At 45.2% G+C, this 18966-nt stretch overlaps 1 protein-coding gene across 3 annotated transcripts in view; it reads right to left on the bottom strand.

Annotated features, from left to right (window-relative positions):
- mapk8ip1b (mitogen-activated protein kinase 8 interacting protein 1b) overlaps positions 1 to 18966 on the bottom strand; it is a 148654-nt gene that overhangs the window by 95565 nt on the left and 34123 nt on the right. The window contains exon 1 of one of the 3 annotated variants that reach the window (XM_063063119.1): positions 7897 to 7979. The exons of the other annotated variants lie outside the window; for them this stretch is intronic. The gene's annotated coding sequence lies outside the window, so the exon portion shown is untranslated. Of the gene's footprint in view, positions 1 to 7896; positions 7980 to 18966 lie in introns of those variants that run through there. 3 annotated transcript variants of the gene reach the window in all.

Below are 18966 nucleotides of genomic sequence, written 5' to 3'. Positions count from 1 at the left end.
GCTAATTTGGCATTCTTGGTAAACCCAACTCTTTTAATATTACATCTATCGTTGAGAGCCGAGGTCTTTGAACAAGAAAGCATCTGAGACTAGCACACACTGAGATATATACACTCACTCTTTCAGGAAAAGAACTCTATCTACAAAATAAATTTGTTCTCGGGGAAAAAGTTAGCCATGAACTTGCATTCCATACACTGCAGCCCATATCGGATTGGAGAATTTGCCTACCATTCTTCCCAGTGATCTTCAATCCACCTGTCGTCCTCCTCTGGATCCATTCTGGAGGGAGGAGGCATTGATCCAACTGCTTTATGCGCGATTTCTCTTACATGCCCACTGAAAAGTCCTCGGCAGACGGTCAATTAGATTCCACTTTCTCGCTGTGTCATTGGGAGACTCTAATCCATTGTTTAGTTTCAGAGAACGAGATCTTCACTGTACAAGAACCCATGAAAGAAAGCGATTTATGCCCTTAGCGCTATCTATAACCAGTATGAAAGAGGAAAGGCAGACTGAACCTGCTCTCTTAGTGCACCCTCATTTATTATTTAAAAGTTCAATCAATACATTTCATTTTCCAAGCCCTGATTTTCTATCTTTCCACTCTCTCTTCCTCTGCAGCCTACCAGATCCTGTTACGCAAATCAATAACCCAGAGCTCCTTCAATCTGCATTCCCTCCCCAGGACACAGTCAAGAGTAGCATACAACGACAAAGCAAAGGCGGTGGAAGAGAGCCATACCCAGTCACACACCAACATGAGCCCACATTAGGACCAAAAGACACAGGAGCAGAATTGGGCCATTCGGCCCATCAAGTTTGCTCTACTATTTGATCATGGCTGATTTACTTTCCCTCTCAACCCCATTTTCCTGCCTTATCCTTGTAACCTTTGACATGTTAGTGAATTACCAACTCTACTGTAACTTTGACACCACTCTCAGGTTGGAGAATACCTCATATTCCATCTGAGTAGCTTCCAATCTGATGGCACAAACATCGATTTCTCTAACTTCCAGTAATTTCCTACACCCCCCCCCCCACCCCCACTTCCCTCTTCTTCCATTCCTCATTCTGGCTCACCTCTTACCTCCTCGCTTCTCCTAAGCGGCCTTTCTCCTCCTTCTGGTAGTCCCTCTTCTCATTCTCCCCTGGTTCACTCTCCTCTCCTATCAGATTCTGTCTTCTTCAGCACTTTGCCATTTCCACCTATCACCTCCCAGCTTCTCACTTCAGCCCCCCCCCCTCCCCCACCCTCCTGGTTTCACCAATCAGCTTCTAACTTGTACTCCTTCCCCACCTTCTTATTCTAGCATCTTTCATCCTTCCTTTCCAGTCCTGATGAAAGGTCTTGGTCTGAAACGTTGACTATTCATTCCTCTCCAGAGCTGTCACCTGTGTGTTCCTCCACCATTCTGTGTGTATTGCTCTGGATTTCCAGCATCTACAGGATCTCTTGTGCTTATAAATAAATATCTACCAGTGTTACAGATTCAAAAAGGGGAAAAGCTCACCATAGGCAATAGTGACCCTTTAAACACAGAGCGAGGGGCCTCATAGTATTTTACATGCCCTGGATTCTGCCTTGCCACAGATCCAAGAGAACCTCAAGGTGAAAAAAGAATGCAGACATCAACTCACTTACAAGAGAGGCATAATCTTGACTTTGTGAAATAGTTCATCATAAAGAAGAATCACTGACATTGTTGTTAGAATCTCAGATGGAGACGAGAGGGCGCACAGGAGCGAGATATGCCAACTAATGGTGTGGTGTCACAGCAACAACCTGGCACTCAACGTCAGTAAGACAAAAGAGCTGATTGTGGATTTCAGGAAGGGTAAGATGAAGGAACACATACCAATCCTCATAGAAGGATCAGAAGTGGAGAGAGTGAGCAGTCTCAAGACCTAACCTGGTCCTGGTCCCAACATATCGATGCAGATATAAAGAAGGCAAGACAATGGCTATACTTTTATTAGGAGTTTGAAGAGATTTGCTATGTCAACAAATATACTCAAAAACTTCTATAGATGTACTGTGGAGAGCATTCTGACAGGCTGCATCACTGTCTGGTATGGAGGGGCTACTGCACAGGACCGAAAGAAGCTGCAGAGGGTTGTAAATTTAGTCGGCTCCATCTTGGGTACTAGCCTGCAAAGTATTCAGGACATCTTCAAGGAGCGGTGACTCAGAAAGGCAGCGTCCATTATTAAGGACCTCCAGCACCCAGGGCATGCACTTTTCTCACTGTTACCATCAGGTAGGAGGTACAGAAGCCTGAAGGCACACACTCAGTGATTCAGGAACAGCTTCTTCCCCTCTGCCATCCGATTCCTAAATGGACATTGAACCCATGAATACCTCCTCACCTTTATTAATATATATTATTTCTGCTTTTTGTATGATTTTAATGTATTCAATATAATTGATTTACTTATTTATTATCGTTTTTATTTTTTTTCTTCTATATTATGTATTGCATCGAACTGCTGCTGCTAAGTTATCAAATTTCACGACACATGCCGGTGATAATAAACCTGATCCTGATTCTGAAGAGAGGCCTAATCTTGACTTTGTGAAATAGTTCATCATAAACCTTAAATGTTAAGTGTTGGATCTCCATTTTTTTTTCTGATTCTTAGGGTTGTTCTGGGAGTCAAAAATGGCAAGCAGTCATAACTCCAAGATTTCAGTTTATTTTAGAGTACAAACCTACAAACATGAAGCAAGTTAAATAAAGAGCTGAGAAATGATGCCAAGAGGGGAATTAATGTCAAGGGATGTGAGACAAAAGAGTAAAGATGATGCTTCTGAAAAATCTATCATGTTTACAGATAAGAGAAATTCCTCAGATAGAGATACATAGGCTTCACAATTAAAACAATTACATCATGTGGGTAATGTGCTAAAAAGTAGCCAATGAAAAACAAGAAAGGTAATAAACCGTTAGTTTAGCTGCTATACAGCTTTCTGCCAGTGAGCGTGAAAAATACATGAGTTTGTTTAAAAAGTACAAATCTCATAAAAAGCATTATTAAAAAAAAAGACAGTAATTCGATCACTCAAGTCATGTATGACGTTCTCCTATGATGTTGTCTATTGGTGTGTGAGCAGTTTGAGTTCCTAAGTGTCAACATCTCTGTAGATCTATCCTGGGCCCAACATATTGATGCAATTACAATGAAGGCATGACAGCAGCTATATTCCATTAGCAGTTTGAGGAGATGTGGTATGTCACCAAAGACTGGCAAATTTGTACAGAGGTACCGTGCAGTTCATTCTGACCTATTGCAACACCATCTGCTATGGAGGCTTCACTGCACAAGATTGGAAAAAAAAACTGCAGCTGGGACATGCTCTCTTATCGTTATTACCATCGGGGAGGAAGTACAGGAGCGTAAACATACATACTCAACGTTTTAGGAACACCTACTTCCCTTCTGCCATCAGATTTCTGAACAGACCAGGAACCCATAAGCACTATCACAGTTTTTTGCTCTCCTTTCGCACTAAATACAGTATTTATTTTTGATATATTTCTTATTGTAATTTATGGTAATTTCCCATGTATCACACTCTACGGCTACTGCAGTTGCATCCATTCTGGGACAACTGACTCACCTTTGGTCCGTACGAGACACTAAGCTCTCACCTGTGGTACCAAGTAGCTGTTTGCATGGGACAGCAGCTATATCCTGGCACACCGCTTCGAGAGGAGGGTTAAACCAGGTGAGGGCAGCTGGCAGCCTCATAGCCCGGTGACACGGGGACATGCCTGGCCTAGCATGCTTAGTCAGCTCCGGCAGACTAGACGGACAAGATCTACAGTGAGATCCAATGGCTAGAAAGTCGGTACTGCAACACTCCGTGGAAAGCAAAGAGCATGACAAGGCACAGAGATGTCATGGTCAGCCTCGGAAACCAAGGAAGACCCCAGTTTGTGACACTTGTTCAAACCATTGAACTCAGACTTCTGAGGTCAAGAGCGATGAACTTCCTCAGTGCTTTTCCACTTCAAAAACTCTCCCACACAGTTGCCTGTCATTGTCAGACACGATGGACAACCACCACTGCTACTACAAAACAAATTTCATGACATACGACACGTCAGTGATAATAAACCCAATTCTGATTCTAAAGATGCAAAAACTTGAAGAATAGGGTCTGGCAAGACAGCCCCTCGACCTCCTCCACCACTAAGTAAGATCGTGGTTCATCCAACCTTAACCTCCACACCACTGTCTTTACCATTCTCGACTCCTTTGATGTTTAAATTTCTGCCAATATTCACTAAATCCACCTCCACAGCTCTCTTAGAAAAAGAATTTCACAAATTCACAACCCCAGGGAAATCAAAATTTCCCCTTCATCCTCAACTTCATTTTTTAAAGATTAGATTTAGTCATGGAGTCATCAGCTATCAAATCTCCCCTCATTCTCCTAAACTCTAGGGAATAAAGTGACTTGGACACATATGACAATAAACTCAACTTTAACTTCTTCCTGTTGAGGTATTTATTTATTGAGATACAGCATGAAATAGGTCCCTCTGACCCTCACAGCCGTACAGCCTAGCAATCCCCTGACTTAACCCTTGCCAATCACAGGACAACTTACAATGACCAATATCCTACCAACCGTTACGTCTTTGGACCATGGGAGGAAACCGATGCAGATATGGGGAGAACATACAAACTCTTTACAGGCAGTGCCAGGAATTGACGCAAGTCACTGGTACTGTAAAGCGTTGTGCTGTCCACTATGCTCCCTTGCCAGCCTACCTGGTTTGGTGAGGTTCAACATCCCCAGGAACAGGTCCAATTCCTCCTGCACTATCTCCGGCCATGAGTCCATCCACCTCCCACTCAGGCAATGCTTCCAGCCCAGGGAGAGCACAGTCAGAGCTGGCGTAACGTCAGAACAATGGAAACCAGCTGACAGCACCTTACACTGCGATCACATCACCAGAATATCACATATTGGTGGGATGAATTTCCAGTCAAGATCATACCAAGGCTTGGTCTCTGTCATGGCCTTGCCTTAGACTCCATTCTTTCTTGCTTTGGTTTGTAGGGATGTTTTTAGGGACAACATGGAGAGTTAGGGGTCATGTTAGAGTTTAAGGTCAGTGATGAGAGGGAGTTGGATGTCAGGTTGCAGTCCATGTCAGAGCGCTCCGAGGGTCAAATGCCCGTGACCTGCATGAATGGATGGCAGGCTCGTAGGATCTGTGGGCAAAGACCAGTAAGGATGAGGACTGGTAACAATCCAACACCTCCCCCCTCAACCACCCAACCCCAGGATGGTAAGACCTCCAGGACTGAAGCTCCATGAAGTCAGGAGACATTACAGCTGGTGACTCTTTAGGTCAACGAACCCGGAGTTCGAGGCCAGGAGTTTGGGTCCCAGTATCAGCTAGGTCTGGTGTTAGTACCAAAAATATAAGCCTGAAGGTCGAGGAGATAGACAGAGGGCCTAGATATCGAGGACTGATGACCGTAGCCTGGGTCTGCAAATGCACCGGAGACTGGAGGCAGCCTGTCCTAGGGATGGAGGCCTATCTCTCTGTGTGCATATAAGTGGGTGGGCAGGAGGGAAAGAGGCTGGTTTTGCTGCTGCTGCTGTTCTGCTGACCATTTTGGGCAGGTTATGTCGGCACCAGAATGTGTGGTAACACTTGTAGGCTGCCCCCAGCCCATCTTTAGGTTGAGTTGGCTGTTAACGCAATGACACACTTCACTGTGCCTCAATGTACACGTGGTACACTAAATGAATTTGAAATCCGAGTTTCAGAGGCCCTCGAGCAACCACTGGGGATGTATCAGTTTACAAGAAGGTCAGATAATGCATGTTAGTGGTTAGTCATCAGAAAGGGCAGATGGCGTATGCAGCTGGTGAGGAAATTAGACTAAACTTTCCACCATTACACCCCATTAACCTCCACAGAGCTCACGTTACAATGCTCACCAGTCACTCAGCATTTGAAGACACGGCTTCAGAGGCTTGCATACGGAAAGGGCTTCCCATCAAACCATCAGAATCACGGGTGGGGGAGTTTGACACATTGACAATGTCATATCACACTCCCGATGCAATGTGCAGAGCAAAGTGTGGAGAATCCCTGAATAATTATGGCTCTAGTTTTTCATGGCTGCATGTTCATGCCAGTGATGCGGCTGCAAACACACTTTCCATCGTACCTGTTCCTCACCGTACTAGTGCACAGGACAGCAAACTCGCCCTGACATCAGAATCAGGCTCATTGCTGACTTATGTTGGGAAATTTGTTGTTTTCAGTGGAAGACATTAAAAATGAATACAAACTACAATGTTGGGGCACAGTGGCAACGTAGTGGTTAGTGCGACACTATTAGAGACTGGGGGCGTTGGAGTACGAAGTTCAGTTCCAGTGCCCTCTGTAATCAAGTTTGTACGTTCCTTCCCGTGTGCATGCAGGTGGCCTCCAGGTACTCCGACTCCTCCAACATTCCAAAGATGTACTGATTACTAGGTGAATTGGTCCTGTGATTAAATTAGGGTTAGATAGGTGGGATGCCCTGCGACGCATCTCACTGGGCTGGAAGGGCCTGTTGTGCACTGCATCAAAAAGAAAAATATAGCAACAAAATAAATAAATAATGCAAAAGAGGAAAGACAAGGTGGTGTTCATTGTCCATTCAGAAATCTGATGGCAGAGGGGAAGAAGCAGCTCCGGAATCATTGACTGTGTGTCTTCAGGCTCCAGTACCTCCTCCTTGATGGTAGTAAGGAGAAGAAAGCATGTCCTGGGTGATGAAAGCCACCTTCTTGAGGCACTGCCATTTGAAGATGTCCTCAATGGTGGGGAGGGTTGGACCTGTGGTGGAGTTGGTTGAGTTTACAACCCTCTAAAACCTCTTTCAATGCTGAGTATTGGAGCCTCCATACCAGACGGTGACGCAACTAGTCAGAATGCTCTTCACCGTACATCTGTAGAAACTTGCTAGTCTTTGGCGATGTACCAAAACTCCTCAAACTCCTAACGAATTATAGCTGCTGGTGTGCCTTCTTCGTGATTGCATCAGAGAATCGGATCTTATCTGGCGATAAGATCCTCTGAGATGTTGATGCCCAGGAACCTGAAGCTGCTTACCGCTCCGTGTGTGGCTTCCCCTTCCTTAAGTCCACAATCAATTCCTTGGTCTTGCTGACATTGGGTGCTGAGTTATTGTTTCGACACCACTCGACAAGCTGATCCGTCTCAGTTTTGTACGCCTCTTTGTCAGTATCTGAGAGTCTGCCAACAACAGAACTTGAACTTCATCTGGATGCTACTCAACAGCTTGCTGTTGCTGAGTATATTACACCAGACTCCCTGAGAATCAGGGGTTCTCAACCTTTTTTATGCCATGGACCCCCATCTATTAATTAAGGGGTCCATGGACCCTAGGTTGGGAACCCCAGTTGGGAATACTGGAAGGAAGGAACGTCGACTTAGACCGTGAGAGGCCTGCGTCGGGCATTTTCATGCCGTACAAGGCGCAGACTGGAAGTCTCTGTGGGGCGCCACTCCTTGCACAGACACTAGAGCAATGTGTGATAAAGTGCCTTGCTCAAGGACACAAACGCGCTGCCACAGCTGAGGTTTGAACCAGCGACCCTGAGATCACTAGACATATGCCTTAACCACTTGGCCACATGCCCAACGAATAATGATCTAACTAAACCAAACTGCTCCCAGACTTTGATCAAGGTAAACTTTGACCCATGTATCCGTATCATTCCCAGCTCCGCTTTCATCAGGGTTTCTTGACGCCACCACCACCTCATCTGCCAATGACACCCTTAGCTGTGCCATCATTACTGCCAGATAAGTACTCTATCCAATTGCTATGAACATAGAGAATTCCTACCAGAAGAGGGCAGCTTCTCCAGATCCAACTGGGTGCCTGCCTGGAGGTTTGTTGTGTGATGTGGGAGAATCAAGAACTTGGAGCTTCTGTTAAAAAAAATAAGGCCTTTTAAAGATGGAGAGGAGACAATTTTCTCTCTCCTCCTTTTGGGCAGAAGATCCAAAACCCTGAAAGTGCACAACCACCAGGCTCAAGGATAGCTTCTATCCCGCTGCTACCAGACTGTCGAACAGACCTTGTGCTCAATACGATTGGCTTTTGACCTCACAATCTACCTCATTATGAACTTGTACTTTATTGTTCACCTGCACTGCACTTTCCCTATAACTGTTGCACTTTATTCTGCATTCTGTCATTGTTTTCCCTTGTTCTACCTCAATGACCATGAAATGATCTGGTCTGTATGAACAGCATGCAGGACAAGCTGTTCACTTTATTTTGGTACAGTTTTGATCTCCTTTAATAAGAGATAGGCTTATCTTTGAGGCAGGTCAGAGGAAGTACATTCATGGAATAATTAGGAAAAATAGTATACTATTCGGCCCTTTAATCCCACTTCACTATTTAATGAGATCCCAACTTGATCCGATTATACATTCCGCAACACTGCCCTCCAACGTTACACTCACCCCCCCCCAGCTCATAAAAAGCCCAAACTCACAACCCAAACTTGGCCATCAAAATCTGTTTCCACTTTATTTGAGTCATACAGCACGACAAGATACAAACAGGCATTTCAGCCCACAGCCCACAGCCCACATAGTTCATGCTGACCCGTTTTCCTGCCCAGTCCCATTGACCTGCACCCAGACCAAGGCCCCTTGTCCCCATCCATCCATGTGCATCTCCAAATGGCTCTTAAATATTGAAATCAAACCCACATCCACCACTTCCACTGGCTGTTCTTTCCACCCTCTGACTGAATAAATCCCCTCTCAGATTCCCTTAAATACTTCACCTTTCACTCTAAACCTATGACCTCTCATTTTCATTTCACTCAACCCGAGGGGAAAAAGCCGCTTGCATTTACCCTATCTATACCCCCCCCCCATAGTTTTGTATTCTCCCCTCCTTCTCCTGCTCCAGGGAATATGGTCCTTGGAGGAAAAGTGTACAAAGACTTTATTTTGCATGCCATCCATACAAATCATTTCATTACAACAGTACATTGAGGTAGGACAAGGGAGAACAACAACACAATGCAGAATACAGTCTTACAGTTACAGAGAAAGAGCAGTGCCAGCAGACGATGATGTGCAAGGTCATAACAAGGTAGATGTGAGGTCAAGAGTCCATCTTATCATACTAGGGGGCTGTTCAATAGTCTAATAACAGTAAGACAGAAGCTGTCTTTGGGTTGGTACTACGCACTTTCAGGCTTTTGTATCTTTTGCCCAATGGGAGGAGAGAGAAAATCGCCTCATGTCCTTCTTAAAAGGTCCATATTTATAAATGGTGACTCTAAATTTCTGACTCTCCCATATCACACAACAAATCTCCAGGCATGCACCCTGCTGGATGTGGAGGCCATGTTGGTCTCTTGCCTTCCTCAATCTCACTTCTGAGGTTCTAAGCTCAGATGATAATGCACATCTACTGACTCAGAGTCAGATGAGTAACATTCGGAACAACCAGACAGACAGACGCTGTATGGAAAGCATCAGATAATGAGCAGAGAAAACAGCCAGGCTGTTGGCAATGTGCCACTTCAGAAATTCAGCAAAATCCCAACTAATGATCACCACTGGGACACATCCCAGATAAAATTCACAAAAGATAGTTTCAAGCCATCATGAACTTGTTCCATTTGCTATGGATACTGCAAAATGGATGAGGCAGCTGTATTCAGAACATCAGTATTCCCGTCCCCTCCTCCTTTCGGATTGAGTACGGTCACTGGTCAGGTGGCTATGGTGAAGGTGCTCATGTTCTTCAACCTCCCCGTCACGAGCTACCATTTGTGGTCAGTGGTCAGCGTGATCAAATGAGGTTCAGAAAGTCGTGGAGACACAGAAAACAGCAGACGCTGGAATCTGGAGCCAAAAAAAAAGAACCAACGAATTGAGGAACACAGCAAGCCAGGCGGCATCTGTAGAGGGAAACGGACAATTGATGTTTCAGATTGAGAATGGAAGGTCTCCACCAAAACATTAATTGTCCATTCCCACCCCTCCTCCCACAGATTCTGCCTGACCTGAGTTCTTCCAGTAATTTGTATTTTTTGCTTTAGGAAGTCCAAGTCCCAGTGCAGAACTGAATACACAAAACTTTGCCCCATGACACCATCAGTGGACACCATATGTTCTGAGTAATCTGCTGACCACCATCTATTCTCATCGTCACTAATCTTACACTTCAGAAATACTTTCAGATTCAATCCCCTTCCCACTCAAGCCACTTCCCTTTCAAAGCACATCCCATTCAATCCCCTAGTGACAAAAGTCCATCAGTCTCTTACCTGGATCTATTCAATAACTTGGGTTGAGACTAGAAATTCCAAAGAGTTACAACACTGCAATGAATGAGTTTCTTTTCAACTCAAAACCAAAATGGCTATTTCTTAACGCCATTAATTATCACCAATGCACAGAAATACACTCACTTGCCACTTTATTAAGTACGGGAGATAGGTAACACGGTGGCCACAGAGTGTATGTCTGTATATTTGTCGTCTTCTGCTGCTGTGGTCCGTCCACTTCAAGGTTTGATGTGCTGAGACTTCAGAGATGCTCTTCTGCACACCACTGTTGTAAAGCGTGGTTATTTGAGTGACTGTCACCTTCCTGTCAGCTTGAAACAGTCTGGCCATTCTCCTCTGACCTCTCATTAACAAGGTGTTTTCACCCACAGAACTGTGGCTCACTGGATTTTTATTTTTGTTTTCGCACTGTTCTCTGTAAACTCGAGATAGTTGTGCATTAAAATCCCAGAAGATCAGCAGTTATTGAAATACCCAAACCACCCCGTCTGGCACCAACAATCATTCCACAGTCGAAGCCACTTAGATCACATTTCTTCCCTATTCTGATGTTTGGTCTGAACTACTGTGGTCTGTGGTTTAATGTTTATATTCTAGGTTTTTCGCTTGGTTTTTGCCTTTCGTGCGTTGGGTGCTCGATGTTGGTTCCATGGTGTTTCTTTGTGTCGTGGCTGTCTGTGGGAAGTCGAATCTCAGGGTTGTATACTGCATTCAAACTTTGATGGGAAATATACCTTGAATCTTTCAACCGAACCTCTTGACCAAAACTTGAATTAGTGAGGTATACAGGTGTACTTAATAAAGTGGCCACCACGTGTATACAATTCTGCTCGAGAAAACTGTTTCGACCCTTGCAGTTTGGAGAAGAAGCTTGAGCCAAATCCCTTTTGGCTGAAACTCAATTCCATCTACTTGGAAAATCTTTGTTTGAGTTAGGTGACTGAAGTTAATGAAGCAAAACTAAATAGTGTGGCATATCATTTCACTAATTGACGCTAACCACTCTTAATGCCCACAATAACTCATTTTACAACTCGTTAATGTTTAAAAAAAAGGGAAGTATAGTGGACCCTGGTTAGTGGGACAGCAGCTTTCAAAGACTGCTCTCAGCCAACACGATGATTTAATGGACCATTACCCTGTGTGTAGATATCAGCCAAGATGTCATGGAGAGGATTCTAATTGGTTTAGATCCTACAGCTGGGATAAGGCCTGAGAATCTGTCCCCTCTCTCAGGAACAATGTGCAATGCGCAAGACACGTGCACTATCACAAGTGCTGCTTCTGAGACACCGGAATTGTATGGCAAAGATACAGGCTCTTCAGCCCAGCTAATCCATGCTGACCACAGTGTCCACCCATCATTATCAACATTATGTTCAGTTAATGTGGAATGCCACAAGTTTGATTCGCTGACTTATTGGTGGGGGGAAGGGGCGGACAGGGTGGCAACTGTGTGGCCTCAGACAGAGTGAGGACTTGGCCTCAAGTCGCAGTGTTGCCCGTTTACAGCAGCCAGGAGAGAGGCGTTGGAGCCAACGCGCTCCACTGGGGGTGGTGTGGCACAGTGTCCCGGCTAGAGTCGATGCTGCCCACCAACCACCCCCCCGCCACCCAGTATTCACTCGGCAGAAGGCAGGTTGTATTGTGGTTGACTGCAGGTTTCTGTAGCACTCAAGGACTCAGGGCCTGGACCATTTTTTTGTGTGATTGTATTTAACTGATATGCCACATGTGCTTGCTATCTTCTATGTGCGAGGATTAGGCCTCAGGCCATGGAGTCACAATGTTGCTATCTTTCACGTACTACATGTACTTTGTGCTGTGTGACTGTTGGTCCTGTGTTTTGTACCTTGGCCCCAGAGTAACACTATTTCCTTTGGCTGTATTCAGGTATGGTTGAGTGGCAATTAAACTTGAATCATTATGTGCCACGCTGTATGACGTGGGCGATCATGGTCTTTGACCATGATTGTTCTTGGTAAATTTTTCTACAGAAGTGGTTTGCTGTTGCCCTTCTTCTGGTCCCAGTCCAGCTAGTCCCAATCACCTGCATCCACCTCAGCCCCACACCTCCGTGTACCTATCCACGTGCTGGGTGAGGTAAATGATACTAATGTACCTGTCTCCACCACTTCCTCTAGCAAACCCTCCCCATATTCTATGAGATAAAGTCGACCTGATATCCCCTTTAAATCTTTCCTCTCTCACCCTAAGCTCATACCCTCAAGGTTTGGACTCTCCTTCCCTGGGGAAAGCACTGATAGCATCCACTTGATCTGTGCTTAAACTCATCCATAAAGTCCCCCTCATTCCCCATGTTCCAAGGAATAAAGACCGAGCTTGGTCAGCCTCTTGACTTGGTAACATCCTTCCAAATCTTTTCTGCAGTTTAACCACACCTTTCCTATTGGGTGGCAGGGCGGCGATAAACCTCTACCAAAATAGGTGTAGGGCACTCCTTCCCTCCATTAGCCTACGAGTCACCCTTGGGCAAGTTGTAGCACCTCCTTCGACCCCACCGATCAGGGTCACATGAAGCCATGGGAGCAGGAGGTCGCGTGAGCAGCTGGTGCACATCACAAGTCCTGGCTACGTGACCACTGACGCCTGGCCGACAATCTCTGAAGGGTATTGATAATGGCTGTGGTCATCCACCTTATAAACATAGAAACATAGAAATATAGAAAATAGGTGCAGGAGTAGGCCATTCAGCCCTTCGAGCCCGCACCGCCGTTTATTATGATCATGGCTGATCATCCAACTCAGCACCCCGCCCCAGCCTTCCCTCCATACCCCCTGACCCCCGTAGCCACAAGTGCCATATCTAACTCCCTCTTAAATATAACCAATGAACTGGCCTCAACTGTTTCCTGTGGCAGAGAATTCCACAGATTCACCACTCTCTGTGTGAAGAAGTTTTTCCTCATCTCGGTCCTAAAAGGCTTCCCCTCTATCCTCAAACTGTGGCCCCTGGTTCTGGACTTCCCCAACATCGGGAACAATCTTCCTGCATCTAGCCTGTCCAATCCCTTTAGGATCTTATACGTTTCAATCAGATCCCCCCTCAATCTTCTAAATTCCAACGAGTACAAGCCCAGTTCATCCAGTCTTTCTTCATATGAAAGTCCTGCCATCCCAGGAATCAATCTGGTGAACCTTCTTTGTACTCCCTCTATGGCAAGGATGTCTTTCCTCAGATTAGGGGACCAAAACTCACACAATACTCCAGGTGTGGTCTCACCAAGGCCTTGTACAACTGCAGTAGTACCTCCCTGCTCCTGTACTCGAATCCTCTCGCTATAAATGCCAGCATACCATTCGCCTTTTTCACCGCCTGCTGTACCTGCATGCCCACTTTCAATGACTGGTGTATAATGACACCCAGGTCTCGTTGCACCTCCCCTTTTCCTAATCGGCCACCATTCAGATAATAATCTGTTTTCCTATTTTTGCCACCAAAGTGGATCACTTCACATTTATCCACATTAAATTGCATCTGCCATGAATTTTCCCACTCACCCAACCTATCCAAGTCACCCTGCATCCTCTTAGCATCCTCCTCACTGCTAACACTGCCACCCAGCTTCGTGTCATCCGCAAACTTGGAGATGCTGCATTTAATTCCCTCATCCAAGTCATTAATATATATTGTAAACAACTGGGGTCCCAGCACTGAGCCTTGCGGTACCCCACTAGTCACCACCTGCCATTCTGAAAAGGTCTCGTTTATTCCCATTCTTTGCTTCCTGTCTGCTAACCAATTCTCCACCCACACCAATACCTTACCCCCAATACCGTGTGCTTTAAGTTTGCACACTAATCTCCTGTGTGGGACCTTGTCAAAAGCCTTTTGAAAATCCAAATATACCACATCCACTGGTTCTCCCTTATCCACTCTACTAGTTACATCCTCAAAAAATTCTATGAGATTCATCAGACATGATTTTCCTTTCACAAATCCATGCTGACTTTGTCCGATCATTTCATCGCTTTCCAAATGTGCTGTTATCACATCCTTGATAACTGACTCCAGCAGTTTCACCACCATCGACGTTAGGCTAACCGGTCTATAATTCCCCGGTTTCTCTCTCCCTCCTTTTTTAAAAAGTGGAGTTACATTAGCCACTCTCCAATCCTCAGGAACTAGTCCAGAATCTAACGAGTTTTGAAAAATTATCACTAATGCATCCACTATTTCTTGGGCTACTTCCTTAAGCACTCTAGGATGCAGACCATCTGGCCCTGGGGATTTATCTGCCTTCAATCTCTTCAATTTACCTAACACCACTTCCCTACTAACATGTATTTCACTCAGTTCCTCCATCTCACTGGATCCTCTGTCCCCTACTATTTCTGGAAGATTATTTATGTCCTCCTTAGTGAAGACAGAACCAAAGTAACTATTCAATTGGTCTGCCATGTCCTTGCTCCCCATAATCAATTCACCTGTTTCTGTCTGCAGGGGACCTACATTTGTCTTTACCAGTCTTTTCCTTTTTACATATCTATAAAAGCTTTTACAGTCCGTTTTTATGTTCCCTGCCAGTTTTCTCTCATAATCTTTTTTCCCCTTCCTAATTAAGCCCTTTGTCCTTCTCTGCTGAACTCTGAATTTCTCCCAGTCCTCAGGTGAGCCACTTTCTCTGGCTAATTTGTATGCTTCTTCTTTGGAATTGATACTATCCCTAATTTCTCTTGTCAGCCACGGGTGCACTACCTTCCTTGATTTATTCTTTTGCCAAACTGGGATGAACAATTGTTGTAGTTCATCCACCTAGAAGAAGGCAAAGGCAAACCACTTCTGTAGAAAGGTTTGCCAAGAGCAATTATGGTCATGAGACCATGATCGCCTATGTCATATGACATGCACATGATGATAATAATGATTGTTCTAACAGGGTGACCAAACCCATACACAAATTGTGATAGGTTTGTACATTAGTTACTGTCTCCAAGGCAGATGAGATCCACTGATTGCTCATCAGCAGGTTTCCCTTGTTATTAGATTCAGTTATGTCCAAAACTGCACACAATACTCCAACTGTGGCCTCTTCAATGACTTACACAAACGTCCCAGCTCCCACACTCAAAGCCATGACTGATGATAGCCAGCATGCCAAACACCTTGTCACTATGCTGCCCATGTTTGATGCTACATTCAACAAACTAGACACTTACACTCCTAAGTTCCTCCATTCCATTGCACTCCCTCGTCCCAATACACTCCCTCATCCCTCCTTTCCAACACACTCCCTCGTCCCTTCGTTCCAATACACTCCCTCGTCCTGTAACATTGATTGTACAAGTTCTACAGAGGAGCCTGAAGACTGACACCCAACGATTCGGCAACAGCTTCTCCCCCTCTGCCATCCGAGCTCTGAATTGCCTGTGAATTAATGAACACTGCCTTGATAGTCCATTATTTTGCACCATTTATTTATTTTTAGAATTCTTAACAATTTAATGTCTTTGCAGGGTACTGCTGCCGCGTAACAACCAATTTCACATCTTATGGGTCTTGGCCCGGAATATCGACTCCTTATTCCTCTCCATAGACGCTGCCTGACCTGCTGAGTTCCTCCAGCATACTGGGTGTGCTGCTCTGAATTTCCAGCATCCGCAGAATCTCTCATGTTTAAGTTGTGAAGTCAAGGCTCCATTTTATCATACAAATGCATTCAAATTCCGATAGATTACTGAGTTACTGTAAAGTGCCGGAGAATCGAACAGTACATTGATGTGTGGGTGTGAAAGATGTTGTGGGGAAAATCAGCTGGAGGTCGTAAAATTATTGGCGAGATGGTAGAACCAACGGTCAAAGAGTAAATAACGAATTAGTTTGGAAACCTCAATATATCCTCAGTGACGCCCTCTGTTGGTCAGAGTCATGGAATTGCGTCCTAGCTCTATACAGGATTGGACGATATGAAGAGCAAGCTGTTAGTCATGCACCAGGCTTCCCCTCTTCACACAAATCCAAAGGGACAGCAGAGACCGATACAGTTTGGCACCTGCAGCGTCACAGGAGTTGCTAGTCAACATCGATCTCAACGTTGGACTGCCTTAGGGATTCTAGCTCCAGATTTTTCCCTCGGGGTTTACTCCCAGATCCTTCCCCATGAGTGGGTAGCAAGGCAGCAGAGGTTTGAGATCAGTGTGTTCCCTCTCCTAGATGAGCTGCCGACCACGGCCGACAAGCCCTATCTGCCCGAAGCGACTGGTTTTAAAGTGCCAGTAATCTACCTTTGCATCTTCTCCTGTCGGCCACATGTGAAGGCTGGACTTGGTTGACAGAGGCTATTTGAGACACATGCCATTGGGAACATTTAATAGGTAGAGAGAGGTTAATTTCCCCACCCCAGCCCATCACCACCCAGCTAGGACAACCGTAAGGAACTCATAGACGTTCAGTGGCCACTTTATTAGGTACACCTGTACACCCTCTCGTTAATGCAAGTATCTAATCAACAAATCATATGGCAGCAGTTCAATGCCTGAAAGCATGCAGACTTGGTCAAGAAGTTCAGTTATTGTTCGGACCAAACATTAGAATATTTATGACATAAAAATCTGCAGATACTGGAAATCCAAGTAGCACACACAAAATGTTGGATGAACTCAGCAGGCCAGGCAGCATCGCTGGAAAAGAGTAAACAGTTGACGATTCAGGCTGAGACCCTTCATCAGGACTGGGAAAAAAAGATGAGAAGTCAGAGTAAGAAGGGGGGAGGGTGGTGAGGAAGATGTACCATGTGGTGAGTGATTGGTGAAACTGGGAGAGAGGAAGGGGTGAAGTAAAGAGCTGGGAAGCTGATAGATAAAAGAGATAAAGGGCTGGAGAAGGGGGAATCAGAATAACTAAGAAGTATGATCTAAGTGACTAACTATGGAATGATTGTTGGTTTGAGTACCTCAGAAACCGCTGATCTCCTGGGATTTTCATGCACAACAGGCTCTAGAGTTTAAAGAGAATGGTGAGTGAAACAAAAAAAAACATCCAGTGAGTGGTAGTTCTGTGGGCAAAAATGCCTTGTTAGTGAGAGAGATCAGAGGAGTAAGCACGAGGAATTCTGCAGATGCTGGAAATTCAAGAAACACACATCAAAGTTGCTGGTGAACGCAGCTGGCCAGGTCAGAGGAGAATGGCCAGAGTGGTTTGAGCTGACGGGAAGGCAACAGTAACTCAAATGAGCACACGTTACAACAGTGGTGTGCAGAAGAGCTTCTCTGAATGCACAACATGTCGGATGGAAGACAGTAGCAGAAGACCATCAACATACACTCAGTGGCCATCTTTTTAGGTACAGGATGTACACAATAAAGTGGCTACTGAGTGTAATTAAATCTAAACAACTGGTTTTATGAAAGGTAAATCACATTTGATGAATTTGCTCAAATTTGAAGATTAGCCTTTTTGTCACTTGTACATCATACAGTGAAACGCATCGTTCGTGCCAAATCAAATCAGCAGGGATTATTCTGGGCAGCCTGCAAGTGTCACAACATTTGCAGCGCCAACATAGCATGCCCACAATTTACTGATCTAACACGGTCCGAGGATGTGTTGGGGGCAACCCACATGCATTGCCACACTTACGGGGCCAACTCAACAGCAAGAAGAGAGCATTTACTTGGTGTGTTGCCACAAGAAAGCAGCATCCATCCACCAAAGAGCTAGTTAGGAGTGCCCTCTTCTCACTACTAACATTGGGAAGGAGCCTTAGGTCCCAATACTACAATACAGAAACATGGCCTTCGACCCATCTAGTCCATACCAGGTCAGGAGTCTGATTATTGTAGGGTAGTGACCGTTCCAGAACTTGGTAGCATGGGAAATGGAAAGAATATGGCACAGCTGTAAATCTGCCTAGAGCAGGCCGTCCTCAAAAACTGAGTGACTGTGCAAGAAGGGGACTAAGGCGCGAGGCCACCAAGAGACCTATGACAAGAAGTTACAAGCTTCAGTGGCTGAGATGGGAGAGACTGCGCATACAACTGTTGTCTAGGTTTCTTCACCAGTCACAGCTTTGGCCATCAGACTAATCGCTACGTTTGCCGTAAGCCAAACACTGCACATCATCAAAGACACACCGTCCCTACCATGAAGCTTGGTGGTGGCTGAATCATGCTGTGGGGATGCTTCACTGCAGCAGGCCCTGGAAGGCTTGTGAAGATAGAGGGTAAAATTAATGCAGCAAAATACAGGGAAATCCTGGAGAAAAACTGATGCAGTCTGCAAGAGAACTGCAACTTGGGAGAAGATTTGTTTTCCAGCAAGACAATGACCCCAAGCTTAAAGCCAAGGCTACACGGGACTGACTTAAGAACAACAAAGTTAATATCCTGGAGTGGCCAAGTCGGAGTCCAGATATCAATCTCACTGAGAATTTGTGGCTGGACATGAAAAGAGCTGATCACTCATGATCCCCATGTAATCTGACAGAGTTTGAGCAGGTTTGTAAACAGGAATGGGGAAAAATTGTAGTGGCCAGGTGTGCAAAGCTGATAGAGACCTACCCACACAGACTCAAGGCTGTAATTGCTGCCAAGGGTGCATCTACTAATACTGACTTGAAGGGGGTGAGTAA

The sequence above is a fragment of the Mobula hypostoma genome, chromosome 11 (genome assembly GCF_963921235.1).
Source record: "Mobula hypostoma chromosome 11, sMobHyp1.1, whole genome shotgun sequence".
NCBI classification, from domain to species: domain Eukaryota; kingdom Metazoa; phylum Chordata; class Chondrichthyes; order Myliobatiformes; family Myliobatidae; genus Mobula; species Mobula hypostoma.
Note: the sequence above shows the minus strand (reverse complement) of the source record. Positions and strands in the feature narration are given on the sequence as shown.